The sequence below is a fragment of the Mustela nigripes genome, chromosome 15 (genome assembly GCF_022355385.1).
Source record: "Mustela nigripes isolate SB6536 chromosome 15, MUSNIG.SB6536, whole genome shotgun sequence".
In the NCBI taxonomy this organism is placed as follows: Eukaryota; Metazoa; Chordata; class Mammalia; order Carnivora; family Mustelidae; genus Mustela; species Mustela nigripes.
The window spans coordinates 5,323,484-5,337,891 of NC_081571.1; the positions used below are offsets into that span (position 1 = coordinate 5,323,484).

A 14,408-nucleotide genomic window follows, 5' to 3' on the forward strand; every position below is an offset into this window, starting at 1 on the left:
CAGATGGTATGTCTGCTTGGTCAAATGTATTGTCTTGGAGTCAATATTTGGTCAATGGTGTTGAAAAGCAGGGTTCACTATTCTTAGACAAAGCTCCTGTTTCACAGCAGACCTCCAAAAGTCTCCCATAAGCTACATTAAGGATGCCAAACAAAAGCAAATTTTTCAAGAACAGCCAGTATAAAGCAGAGGGAGATAAAAAAAAAAAAAAAAAAAAAAAAAAAACACCTCAATAGCCCAATTGAGAAATGAACAAAAGAAATGAATATAGTCCCAATAAAACAAACAAACAAACTAACTAACAAAAAGCAATGGTCCTAAGACTTCCAGAGTTCACTCAAGATAAGAGAAATGCAAACTGCAACTATTGTGAAACACTGTTTTCCACCATAAGATGAACAAAGATGGAGTTTGGTAATGCTCTGCATTGGTAAGGAGGTAGGGAAAGACAGTCTCTATAGGGTGTGTAAATTGGTATAATTTCCATGGAGGGCAATTTAGTAATGGCCCCAAATTTAATATATGTATAACATTTTTTTCAGCAAATCCATTTCAAGAAATGAGTTTTAATAGATATACATAAATGAAGTGGTTTAATTTCACAATTAGTCACTGAAACGTGGCAATAACCTGACCATCAATAGGAAACTGGTTGATATAATATGTTACAACCACAGAACAGAACATTATGCAGCCATCAAAAAGGATGGAGGAAAGGGGAAACCCAGATGTCCATTGACAGAAGATAAAAATGGTACAGACATACAATGAAATATCATTCTTCCATTAAAGGGAAATTAAATTCTGATATAGGCTATAACATGGATGAACCTCTAGGACATTATGCTAACTGAAATAAGCTAGACACAAAAGAACAATTATTTTATGATTCTACCTGTAGGAGGTAGCTAGAAGAGCCAAACTAGAAGAGTCACATTCACAGACATAGAAAATAGAATGGTGGTTACCAGCAGTTGTTTAATGGAGACAGAGTTTCAGTTTGGGATGATAAAAAAGTTCTGGAGATGGATGATAGTGACAGTTATGCAATATGAAAGTACTTAAAGCCACTGAACTGTATGCTTTAAAATAGTAAATTTCATGTTGTATATATTTTACCACACTAAAAAAAAATGAAGAATTGCTTTATGAACTAAAAAGGAATAATCTCCAAAGCATATCATGAAGTGAAAATGAAAGATCCAGAATAGCATGTAGATGATGTCATCACTCATATGATAAACAGGGAGAGGATAGAAGAAAATATATTCTCTTACACAGGTCTAGTCTTCCTCTGAAGCACATGGAAGAACCAGGTAATAATACTGGCTGCTTCCAGGGAATTGGGTGATATGGAAGTGTTGGGGGGTGGAAGACAGGAGACAATTTTCAGTAGATGCTATTTTTTATTCTCTGATTTCACAGCAAATAAATAAGGTACATATTTTTAAAAATTAAAACAATTTTTTTATAATTAACACACTTATATTTTTAAAAATAGAGTTTTTGGTGCTTTCCTACAAACTGCCATCTTGCCCATGATGAAAATCCATGTTTGAAATAATCAGTTTTTTAAGCTAGATTTTTAGTAAACTAGCCCTTTTGTTCAATTGGCAAATTAAGCTTTCAGAAACACTAATCTTTAATATGAAACTACTTGAATAAAAATATCAATGAAGGATGTTGTTTTCCATCATCTCTCTAATTCATATTCATTTAGCTACTTGGGCTAAATCTTTCCCTCTCATAAGCAGTTTTCATAAATTGGATCCCAGTAAAATTTCCAGAAGCCCCTTTCCCAAAGAAATAACCAAGTAAGGACACTGGAAAACACTGTCCCTGCCTTCCTTCCAGTCCATTCCCACAGCCCCTGTCCTGCCCCGGTGCCTTCCATTCAGCTGCTGGGGACTTCTGCTGTGTCTTTCCTTTCCTAAACCCATCTCGTCATAACTAGAATAATGTGGCTGCAATTAAATTTTGCAGGTATAACACTTATCAAATCTTGATAATAATGACTCCTGTTGCCTTTAATAGAGGCCATAGGACTCCTATACTTCTGATTAGAGTTCTAGAAAAAAAAAAAATACAGTTTTTACAAGGAACTGTATCATTGGTCAGCATTCTTGGGAACTTCTTTCATTTTTTCTCATGTTTAATAGGGAAAAAATCTTAAGTCATTTTCTAAAGGATTTTACCCTTCTTTTCTTTTCTTAAAAAAAAAAAAAGGCAGTTTCTCTCTGCTAGTGGCATTCAAATTTTTCTTATCCTCATTACCTTAGTGTATGGCTTACAGTGTGGCTTTAAAGACCGGCCAATTTGAAATTAAAATTTTTGCATCTGTTATTTATTGCGGGGGGGGGGGGAACTATTTATACTTTGGATCATTAAAATACCAAACTTTTCCAAATCCAGGGCTTTTAGCTCCTAATTGGTGAACATTTAATAGCATAACCAAATTCTTACTGACCAAATCATGTCTTTTAGGGGGAAAAAAGTGCCTAATTCAGTGGTTGACAGCTTAAGTTGGCTGAACACAAACATTGCAGGAACAATGATTTGTTTGGGCAGATTCCCAGAGCTGCCAGTGAATAATATATTTAACTTTAGAAGCACTTACACTTTTCTCCAGAGAATATCTTCCCACAATCAGAGGAACTGTTGATTTTCTCCTTATTCCAGCCATCTTCCATCCCATTAAAACTGTGGTTATCTTATAAGTAGTGTGCTTCCTAGCTTTCAAGTCACGTATATATTTCAGAGTTAGTTGGGGAAAAAAATGTTCTTTCTTTTTTATTTTTCCCGCCTGATGTTTGATCTATTAGTTCACTTAAAATAGAAATTAATGGACTCCTGGGTGGCTCAGTGGGTTAAGCTTCTGCCTTTGGCTCAGGTCATGATCTCAGGTCCTAGGATCAAAGCCTTGCATGGGGCTTTCTGCTTAGCAGGGAGCCTGCTTCCCCCTCTCTCTCTGCCTGCCTCTCTGCCTACTTGTGATCTCTGTCCAATAAATAAATAAAATCTTTTTTAAAAAAATAAATAAAAATAAAAACAGCAAGATTTCATTTCTTTTGATGGCTGCATAGTATTCCATTATGTATATATACCACATCTTCTTGATCCATTCATCTGTTGATGGACATCTAGGTTCTTTCCATAGTTTGGCTATTGTGGACATTGCTGCTATAAACATTCGAGTGCACATGCCCCTTTGGATCACTACGTTTGTATCTTTAGGGAATTGGGAGGGAGACAAACCATAAGTGACTCTTTTTTTTTTTTTTTTTTTTTTAAAGATTTTATTTATTTATCTGACAGAGAGAAATCACAAGTAGATGGAGAGGCAGGCAGAGAGAGAGAGAGGGAAGCAGGCTCCCTGCCGAGCAGAGAGCCCGATGCGGGACTCGATCCCAGGACCCTGAGATCATGACCTGAGCCGAAGGCAGAGGTTTAACCCACTGAGCCACCCAGGCGCCCCATAAGTGACTCTTAATCTCACAAAACAAACTGAGGGTTGCTGGGGGGAGGGAGGTTGGGAGAAGGGGGTGGGATTATGGACATTGGGGAGGGTATGTGCTTTGGTGAGTGCTGTGAAGTGTGTAAACCTGGTGATTCACAGACCTGTACCCCTGGGGATAAAAATATATGTTTATAAAAAATAAAAAATTAAAAAATAACTAAATAAAATAAAATAGAAATTAAAATACCAAAATTTAAAATTTTCCAAAGTTTCATGTTATGCTTTATATTTTACACTATTTGTAAATGTGTCAATATTGACACTCTTACATATTCTACACTAAATGATAATTTATGCTTCGCTTTGTATTGCTGCAACTGACTAGTCGCACAGGGACATCTTATGTTCCCAATCAAAAGAAATGACAAGCATTTGGGTTGAGGATGCATCCTGAGATATTCTACTTGAGATGTACATAATAACAACAAAAACAGCCTCAAAAGACTAGAAGCCAGGAGCATCAAGACAATTTTATTTTTACAAAACCAGGAACTGAAAGAATGAATTAAGAAAAGCTAATAGAGACGCCTGGGTGGCTCAGTTGGTTGAGCAGCTGCCTTCGGCTCAGGTCATGATCCCAGCATCCTGGGCTCGAGTCCCGCATCGGGCTCCTTGCTCCGCGGGGAGCCTGCTTCTCCCTCTGCCTCTGCCTGCCATTCTGTCTGCCTGTGCTTGCTCTCTCGCCCTCTCTCTCTGATAAATAAATAAAATCTTGAAAAAAAAAAGATAAGAAAAGCTAATAACTTTTCACCTCTAAAACCTTTCCTGGAAAGACTTTCCCAACCTTGCGCGTGAAAACAGGTTGTTAACGTTAATCATTGACCATTACAGTCCCATAGGGTTCCTGGAAAACTTATGGATGGAAGGCAAAAGGATTGATCCTTGACAAGCATTTGGGATTCTTAGAAAAGGCACTTTCTTTCCAGTTCAGGCTGCCTTTTAGAAAGAGCAGAATTCCAGACAGTGAAGAGCCTTAGAAATTATCTAATCAAGTCCCTCCTCTTGCAAATAACAAAATGTCACCTCTGGGAATTTGGTTTGCTAAACATTTCTTAATTGGTATTAGACACAAGACTTAAATGCATGTCTCCCAACCCTCTTCTAATGCTCTTAGCTCTTACATCTTGGCCATCCAAATAAAATTCTTGTACTAATCTTCATGCCACAAACACTTTATGCAATAAAAAACCATCTCACTTGTTTGGAATTTGGCATATATTTTCCTTAGCAATAGATACACAGTGAATGTGTCCCTGAGCCAACCCCAAACACCAAATGCTCTCACCTGAATAAGTGGTGTGCTTAACAAACAACCAACACCACCTGCGAATCTATCTAACACCAAACTGAATTTATTTTTCTACTTTGAAACACAAAGAACAATGGCATCGACACTCCCTGCTGGGGACCCTTCCAGCTTGAGATCCGGGCTGATCATCAGGAAGGGAGGGTGAGGAGTGGGGAGCCTGGAGCTTGGGGAGGATAACCCCAGGGGGCACTTCTGTACCCTGAACTGGCTTCCCAGTTGCCATGTTTTTCTTCCCAGTCTTGGGGTAATGGCGACTTGCCGCTGCCCTATTTTCTGTCACCATCTAGGATTCTGGACCAATGTTTTTCTCCTCTCTGCCCTGCTGCTGCCCTCAACACAGTCTCATAGTTATATGTCATTGCCAACATATCTTTCTGTCCTTAAAAATGTATGTAAACTCTGCCAGTCTTTTCATGGCTTGCCAAAAATTTACAACTATTATCCACGGGGGAAAAGATTGAAATGGTCTCTCTTCTGCTCCTTCAACCTAGCCCCTTCTTTTATTTCCTTCAAATGGTGATGCATTTCCTCCAGGATTATAAAGCTTAAAATTCTATGGCTAGATTCACCCTGGTGTAAACACATTCAAAGATAGGATTTCTTGAGGATCCTTACCGGATTGAAGCAATACTCTGAAAAGCCCGAAAGGGCCTGGGCTTAGGGGGGTTGGGGTGATGAGAACTTGAAGGAGATAAGCATGGGCAAAGCCACAGAGGAAGGAAGATGTAGTTCTCTGGCCCCCAGGTCCCACCTGGAGCAGTCATTCCTAGGGCTTCCATATGTCCAGGAGTGCACACAACAAACTTTCAATGTTTTCATGCCTGTTTACCCGGAACTCTAGCATCAGCTACTTGAGGAGAAAGCTCATGACATTTCTTCTTATGCCCTGTCAGCACCGGATCAGATAGTAAGTGATTGATAAATACTTGTTGACTGCCTGGGAACTTTCCAGACACTTCAAGCTTGTGATTTTCTTCAATAACACAGGGGAATGAAAGGTATTTCACTGTACCAAAATCTGAGGAAGTCTAAACAGCCATGGACGGTAATTTTTCCTCACTCTTTACACATATGTCTTTGGCTCTTTTCTCCTACTTTGAGGGGAGTGCCTCTGAGGCAAGTTTTTAATGAAATGGTGTTAAAGAAACAGCTATGGAACAGGCCAACCTACCTCCTGACCCTGTGTCAGCCAATTCGCACAACTGACCGCTTAGACCAAAGTCTGGCTCATATCACAAGGAGAAATACATAGTTTTGCCCTTCAGGGACTTGCACAAACTTTCAAAGCTGACTTTTCAAATTCCAGGCCCTGGCATCGATCCCGTTGCTAATTAAGTATGCATCGCTCTGAGAAATAGGCACTCTTTTTTTGGCTGGGTAACAATAGCTATTCCACACAAGAACCTGCTTCTGAAACCACCCATCATGGAATGGAAAGCTACTGGATCACAGCCAAAGGGCACATTTCAAAAGCTTCTGGTATTTCTTAAAAATGCTCCAACAAGTATATTGGATGCATATTCGTCAGTAGGGAAATTTCAGAATATAGTCTGGGGCTCCACACTTGATGTAAATAGGATGGTCCCCAAAGGGGAACAAGTCAGGGGGGTGCCAGGAAGACATAAATAACAACTCTACAATTCCAGATGGTGAGGGGTAGCTTTCAGGGGACTAATAGAAACAGATTGCTAAAACAATGGACAGAGTTTCCGTTCAGCTTACAAAAAAGGGTCGAGCAGTGTCTTATTAAAACTGTTTTAGCAAATCACAAGATATTGGAGCACCTGGGTGGCTCATTCGTTAAGCGTCTGCCCTTCCGCTCAGGTTATGGTCCCAGGGTCCTGGGATCGAACCCCGCATCGGGCTCCCCGTTCAGTGGGAAACCTGCTTCTCCCTCTCCTACTCCCTCTGCTTATATTCCCTCTCTCATTGTCTCTCTGTCAAATAAATAAATAAAATATTTAAATAAAGTAAAGTGTTTTAAAAAATCACAAGATATTGCATGAAGAAAAGTGGACAGGTATATTTCACCTTTTCTGAAGGCAGAATATGAAGTAATGAAGGAAGTCATTACCCAAAGAAATAAAAGTACTTTGAGACTCTGATGTTTGGTTATTTACAGAAACTTTTATTGCAGAAGACTCTGGAATCTTCTTTGGCTGTCTTGATTCCTACCTGATTCCTACCTTTACAAAGCAGTGTCTGTGCTTTGAGCAAGGCACTGGCCACAAGACTTCTAGGCTTCCCTCTTGTCCCTGTTATTCTATGACCAAAGCATTTTAATAATTTGAGTCTTGGCAACACACTCCAATTATAACCTTGTTAGCTGTTCAGTGCCTCAGAGAAAACTTTCAAATTCTTCTGGCAACCGTTCAGTCTGAAGTACTACGCTGAACATCTTGTTAGAAATAAGCTGGAAAATGCCATTCTGATGGGTCTCCCTCGCTTACCTCCATGACTGTGACATATGACAGCTTCACTGTCCTCTCAGTATTTTGAGTTCATGTTTCCTAGATTCATCACACTACACAGGGAGTGCTTAGGACACAAATCGTATGCACTCCACAGCTCCAAAAAGGCAGAGAGATAGGTTAGACCTGGCTGGCAATGGGCTCAATCATCCGTTTCGTCTGCCCTTGTCAAAACTTGACAAGGCTTGAAGTTGGCCCTCCAGAGGTGAGAGTGAAAATAAAGTATGAAGCAAGCTAAATATAGAAGAATTCAGCTCTGAATCTTTTTTATCTTTATACATCCAATGGAATATACTGATAGAAAAAAATTGCCACTACTTGCTCCAACATTTATTTGTGCCAGGAGAGAATAAGAACAGGAATAAAACAGTTGAAATAGGCTATGTCTTCGGAATCATAGATCAGGTTCACTTTTCTTATTTTTTATTATGGACTGAATTGAGTTCCCTCTAAATTTGTATGTTGATGCTCTAACCCTCAGGTGCCTCAAAATGTGACTTAATGTACTTAATGTGGAGATAAGGCCTTGAAAGAGCCAATTAACGTAAAATGAGGTCAAATGAGTGGGCTCTAGTCCAACAAGACAGGTATCATAAGAAGAGATTAGGACAGACAGACAGACACACAGAGGAAGACCAGGTGAGGATACAGCAAAAGACAGCCCCATACAAGCTAAGGAGGGAGTATCAGAAGAAAACAATCCTGCTAACACCTGGACCCCAGACTTGAAGCCCCCAGAACTGTGAGACAGTAAATGTCTGTTTTTTTCAATCATTCACTCTGTGGTACTTTGTTGTAGCAATCGTAGCAAACTAATACACCTTTTATCAACTTCATTTCACTGTTTTTTTCCCCCACTCACTTTTTTTTTTCTTTTTGCTCCACTGAGCATGTCTTCCTTGCTTTTGCCCTGCCTCTGTCTGTACTTGTCTTTTATTTTTTGTTGTTGTTTCTTTAAAAAGATTATCTGTTTATTTGAAAGAGAGAGAGAGAATGAGCAGGGGGAGGAGCGAAAGAGAGAGAGAAGCAGACTCCCCACGAGCAGGGAACCTGAAGTGGGGCTCAATCCTAGGACTCTGGGATCATGACCTGATCCCAAGGCAGAGGCTTAACTGACTGAGCCACCCAGGCTCCCCTGTACTTGTCTTTTTTTTTTTTTTTTTTAATGTTTTATTTATTTATTTGACAGACAGAGATCACAAGTAGTCCGAGAGGCAGGCAGAGAGAGAGGAAAAGAAGCAGGCTCCCTGCCAGGCAGAGAGCCCAATGCGAGGCTCGATCCCAGGACCCTGGGATCATGACCTGAGCCGAAGGCAGAGGCTTTATTTAACCCACTGAGCCACCCAGGCGCCCCTGTACTTGTATTTTAAAAGAAGGTTTATCCCCTTTTGCCCAAACATGTGGAATCTTGGAAGGTGAGACAGAGAGCAGGTGTCTTGCACCTAGCACCCCCAGGTCTGGCTTTGATTCTCAAAGCTCACGGGTGCATCTGGTTTGTATGGGTATAGTGCACAAAATCACCTGACATCATTATCAGAGGTGCCTCTCCTTCTCTGGCTGACTCTGACCATGTCACTCAACTTCTCTGAGCTTCTGTGTTTTCATATATTAAAAAAATAATGATGAGAATTACTGCATGTGGTTGTGAGGTTCAATTAAGATAAAGCATTGGAAAATATTTTATATACTAATCGCTGGGGCTCAGTTTTTCTATTTGTAAAATAGGTACTACCTATCAGTTTATAGAATAGTATCATGAAAAAAAATCAAAAAAAGATTAGAATTTCTGTAACTCTTAATATTATGCATTTTAAAGGATTATTTCTACTCTATATTTCATTGGCCTAATAAAGCTTAATTTTGTTTCTCTTTCCACTTAATATTTATGAAGAATGTTATATTTGATATTAAAAGATAGGTTCTAAAGACAGAAAAGACCTGCTTCTTGCCTTCATGGATCTTGTAATCTATTTAGAAAACTATTTTTTTGCAGTAAAAAACACTTATAAGATCAGTTCACAGTCGTTTTCAGGGCTGTGACCAGGTCAAATCAGGTTCATACCCGAACTTTCTAGGACAACTTCCCAGATAGCAATTTCCAACTATCGTGTACTAACGTCACTGCCAGCAGAAGCTAACAAACCTGATTAAAAAGATTTAAACTGGGGCGCCTGGGTGGCTCAGTGGGTTAAGCCGCTGCCTTCGGCTCAGGTCATGATCTCAGGGTCCTGGGATCGAGTCCCGCATCGGGCTCTCTGCTCAGCAGGGAGCCTGCTTCCCTCTCTCTCTCTCTCTCTCTCTCTGCCTGCCTCTCCATCTACTTGTGATTTCTCTCTGTCAAATAAATAAATAAATAAAATCTTAAAAAAAAAAAAAAAAAAGATTTAAACTAAGAAAAGTAGGGACACCTAGGTGGCTCAGTCAGTTAAGTCACTACCTTCGGCTCTGGTCATGATCCCAGCATCCTGGGATCGAGTCCCATATCAGGCTTCTTGCTCAACGGGGAGCCTGCTTCTCCCTCTACCTGTTCTGACTGCTGCTCCCCCTGCTTGGACTCTCTTTCTCTCTGACAAATAAATAAATAAAACCTTTAATAAAAAACTATAAAATAAGAAAGATAATAAAACCTGAGTGCTAAGTAATGTATTTTGTTTTAAACAAATCTAATTCTATAATCATTTGTAAAATAGAATGCTTTAATATACAAGTATCTCTAATATTCTTAAAACTTGATTTGAATAATCAAATTCCTGGTTTTTCATTAGCTCCTCAGGAACCCCTGAAAAAAGATAGTTGACAATAATTGATAATAGCAATGTTCCAGTAGGAAGAACATACACTCTTCAGAAGTGCAATTGATATATTTTTTAAAAGATTTTATTTATTTATGGGGCGATCCCAGATCCCAGGACCCTGAGATCGTGACCTGAGCCGAAGCAGAGGCTTTACCCATTTAGCCACCCAGGCAACCCTGCAATTGATATTTGACTTTAGAAATATCTGACTTGGAAAACATCTCAGCCAAAAAGAAAACCACATAATTATTTTTAGAAATTTACACTCACTACTAAGAATCATCAAAATATGGTAATTTGGTAGGGACACAAGGATAAAGGATTTAATGCAGCATGTCATAGCAATCACATTTGGATTTAGATCCTGACTTATCACTTACTAACCGTAAGAACTGTAAATTACTGTAGACAAATTACTGTACTTTTCTAGTCTCACTTTCCTCATAGTTTATTTATTCTTAAAGATTTTATTTATTTATTTGACAGACACAGATCACAAGCAGGCAGAGAGGCAGACAGAGAGAGGAGGAAGCAGGCTCCCCACTGAGCAGAAAGCCTGATGCTGGGCTCAATCCCAGGACCCTGAGATCATGATCTGGGCCGAAGGCAGAGGCTTTAGCCCACTGAGCCCCTCACCTTCCTCATAGTTTAAACTGGTCCATGAATAATACTCAGCGGGGAGCCTGCTTCCCCCTCTCGCTCTGCCCGCCTCTCTGCCTACTTGTGATCTCTCTCTCTCTCAAATAAATAAAATCTTTAAAAAAATAAGTAAATAAATAAAACGACCCATTCCTGATTTCGACTCAGGTCAGGATCTTAGGGTCCTGAGATGGAGCCCCACCTGGGATTCTGCCCTGAGCATGAAGCCCGCTTAAGATTCTCTCCCTCCCACTCCCTCTTTCCCTCTGCCCCTCCACCCCAGGTGCGCGCGCGCGCGCGCGCGCTCTCTCTCTCTCTCTCCAAAACAAACAAACAAGAACAAATAAAATAAATAAATTGGAGACAGAGAACGAAATAAACCAGTGTGTGGAACACAGCTAAGAACTGTTAACAGATCAGTTAATAAACAATTAAATCTGAAGAACTAAAAACACCAAACCATAGCTTTAGCTATTACAGGATAAATGGGAAGGGGGGAGGGGTAAAATACTACTGCCAATCACTACTCTAGAAAAGATAATTCAAATTCCTCTCCAATATTTTTTTCTGCAGTGCAGAGCTTAAACAAATAATCTTTGCAATAATAGGCCAAAATTATCTGGCACATTTACATGTAAGAAAATACCCGGTGGAAAAAAATAACGTTCTCTCCCTTGCTTTGTGAAATTTGTGTCTTTGTAAAACATTTTAAGATATAATTATCTGAATGTTTTACACTGCCTGCTACCTACTGTATGTGCTTTTATTTTGCAAAGATTTTGGTTAATATGTTGGAAGGTTGAAAGCCAAATCATTTGCATGGATGCAAACCAGGTTCAGTATTTTTTTAATGATGATAATTAAGGAATATCCCTCGGCAGATGCTGAGGAATATTTTCTATGGAAATATTTTCTATGGAAAACGAGGAAACAGAATATTTTATTGTTATTACTTTTATAAAGAAGTATCTTCTAACTTTTTCATTCTTCCACCAGACCACAATCCAGTATTTCCAAAGCAAAGTATGAGGGCATTAAGCAGGTGGCAGCCCGATTCTCTCACCAAAGGACAAGTGTCGGCCAATACACTTGAGTTGACGATCCGGTGAGACAAGAACTGGCTCATCTCGGGGAAAAGCTCCCAAAGACTTTGCGCCCCCCTCTCCCGTGCCCCTCCGTCGCCCCGCAACCCAGGCACGCCGCGACTCGGCCCCGCCCCCGCTGCCCTGGCAACGCGGCCGCGCCAGCGCGCAGGCTTTGTGCTCCGGCCGCCGGGGGGGTGGGAGGGACAGCTCTGCGAGCTCGCCCCCCGCACCTGCTGGGTCGCGTCAACTTTTCAAATCTACGCTCTCCAACAGCTCTGCCGGATCTCTTACGCAGAACCGCTAATACCCGCCTTCTCTCACGCTTGTTTCCGAAAAAATGTTCCACGGGCAGAGGATGCCGGCCACCTGCTGCTTGGTGGTCCGTCCTCCGAACGTGAGGGAGAGGTGACAACCCACTTACCTTCCTCAGCATTCCTCCACGCCGGCAGGGGGGAATCCCTGGATGGATCCGACCTTCCCGCGCCGACCCTCCCGCGCCGAGCTCAAACAAAGTGTGAAGGAAGTGTCGGAGAAGCAGCGGGCAAACTTTGTCCCGGGCGAGCGCCGCCCCCCGGGCCCCCGAGCGCTCCTCATTTGCACCACAAAAGGCGGGGACACACGGCCCCGAGGTCGGGAGACGGTTACTCCGGCCGGGGGTGGCCTTCCGGGCCGGAGTTCAGATGGGCTCTGAGGGGCTGCTGAGATGCCACCTCTCCCTGGCGAGAACCAAGTCCACCGGCTCCTCCTCTGGGGCGAGTGGGGCTTCCCAGGCCCCCGGCTGCGCTATTGTATGCTGGTCCCCGAAGCCCCGGGCGGAGGGTGCGGGCGCGGCCGGCGGGAGCCCGTTTCGGGCTGCCCAGGTTGAATTTCCTCGCAGGGCTTTTCTCCCGCGCTTCCTCCCCGCCCCTCGCTGTTGCATAGTCATAAGAGGGCGGAGTCGCTCTCCATCTTATTTGAATCCTCAGGGTTGAGGAAGCTGAGGGAAGTGTGAAGATTGGATTTGGAAGGAAAGACTGCGAGAGGAGGGTGGGGAAATAAGTGCCAACATAAATATATGAGCAAACATAGGATTCCCCTTTCACCAGTCGCACGCACGTGTACACACACACACACACACACACACACCATTTCTCCAAACCTGAACTGAGCAAAGGAAATTTCAAGGAGGTCCTGACTAAATTTCTTGGTCCTAATTATAGTTAGACTAATCGAGGAATTTTCCTTTTTTTTTTTTTTTTTTTTTTTTTTTTTCTTGGGTTTTTTCTTTTTTTTTTTTTTTTTTTTTTTTTTTGCCAAGGGTTTTTTAAATCGATGATTTGAACGGTGTGTTCCTCGTACCAAAGAGAGCCGTTGAAAATGTATATATACAGACCTCACTAGTTGCATCGGGTCTATCACACTCCATCATAATTGATTGGCATAGCACCAATCCCCAAAACCCAGATTTTCGGATTTAGGTTGCTAATGGGACCCCATTTTCAGAAAGCAAAAAGTGGGTAAGAAAAATGACAGGCCTAAGGAAGTTCACTTAGGCGGCAGGGACAGTCTGAGAAGCAGAAAAGCCTGGCAACTGAGCCCTTAACGCCCAGACAGACAAAGCAGCCCTCCAGAACGGTTTCTCTTTCCTCCCCAAAATTTCCATCACGAGAATCATCACTAAAGCACGTCCTGGAATTCAGATCCACTCTGCCACTTAAGGCACAGCTGGTTACCTGAGTAAGGTGATCTGAATGGATGCAAAGTTTCTTCTGCCTAACTCTCTACCCTCAAACCAGCTGTCATGGTGCTCTCATGGCAAGATTTTCCGCTCTGTATTAAAGTGCTACAGACAAATCCCTTGTTAGCTCAAAGAGGTGACCTGTACTCACTACCCCTCAGCAATTGTAGGTGGTTAGACTTACAGACTTCAGAAATCCATTCATTCCACAAATCCTCACTGGTATCTATCTACTGAGGCGTGGTGGGTGCTGGGGAGACCATTGTCAAGGGAACAGTCCAGGTCCCTGCCCTGGAACCCAAGCTTCGAGTGCAGGACAGACTACAAACAAAAGTCAGGCAGTTATTGCTATAAAGAAAAATAAAGCTATTTAGAAAGGTAGATGCTAGAAGTCCAGTGAGTTTGGAAATTCCATGAAATCCCTGATAGAACCAACCAAGACTAAGTCCAGTTTTTCTGATAGGGTTTTAGGTCCATTTAGGTATGTGGGCATACAGGCGTCTTTCTGAGTTTGTTTCCGCATCAAACAAAGAGTAGTCTCTGTTTTTAGCAGTTTTGAGGGTGGGCAAAGGACTTTGTTGTACTGAGTTAGTGAACACAAAGGTTCAGAGGGTCTGACAGTGCTGCTGATGGTCAGCAAGCACTAAATGCATCAGCTGGGCAGGACACTTCATCTGACTCTGGTCTCCACAGTTGTAAACATGGGTACTCATACCACCTCAGGGGTTGCTAAGAATATCAAATGAGATAGTGTACAAAAATCGCAGGGCTAGCTATTATAATAATTCCTCGCTGGAGCCACTAACCTTCAGGAGGATAGCCCTGTGGCATATCCTTTGAAAGCTGTGGTTGCCTGATTAAAGGACTAATGTCGC

At 41.7% G+C, this 14,408-nt stretch overlaps 1 long non-coding RNA gene across 1 annotated transcript in view; it reads right to left on the reverse strand.

Annotated features, from left to right (window-relative positions):
- LOC132002792 (uncharacterized) overlaps positions 1 to 12,656 on the reverse strand; it is a 124,839-nt gene extending 112,183 nt beyond the window's left edge. The window contains exon 1 of the long non-coding RNA XR_009400014.1: positions 12,238 to 12,656. This is a non-coding gene — a long non-coding RNA (uncharacterized LOC132002792). The remainder of the gene's footprint in view (positions 1 to 12,237) is intronic.
- Positions 12,657 to 14,408: the final 1,752 nt, after the last annotated feature.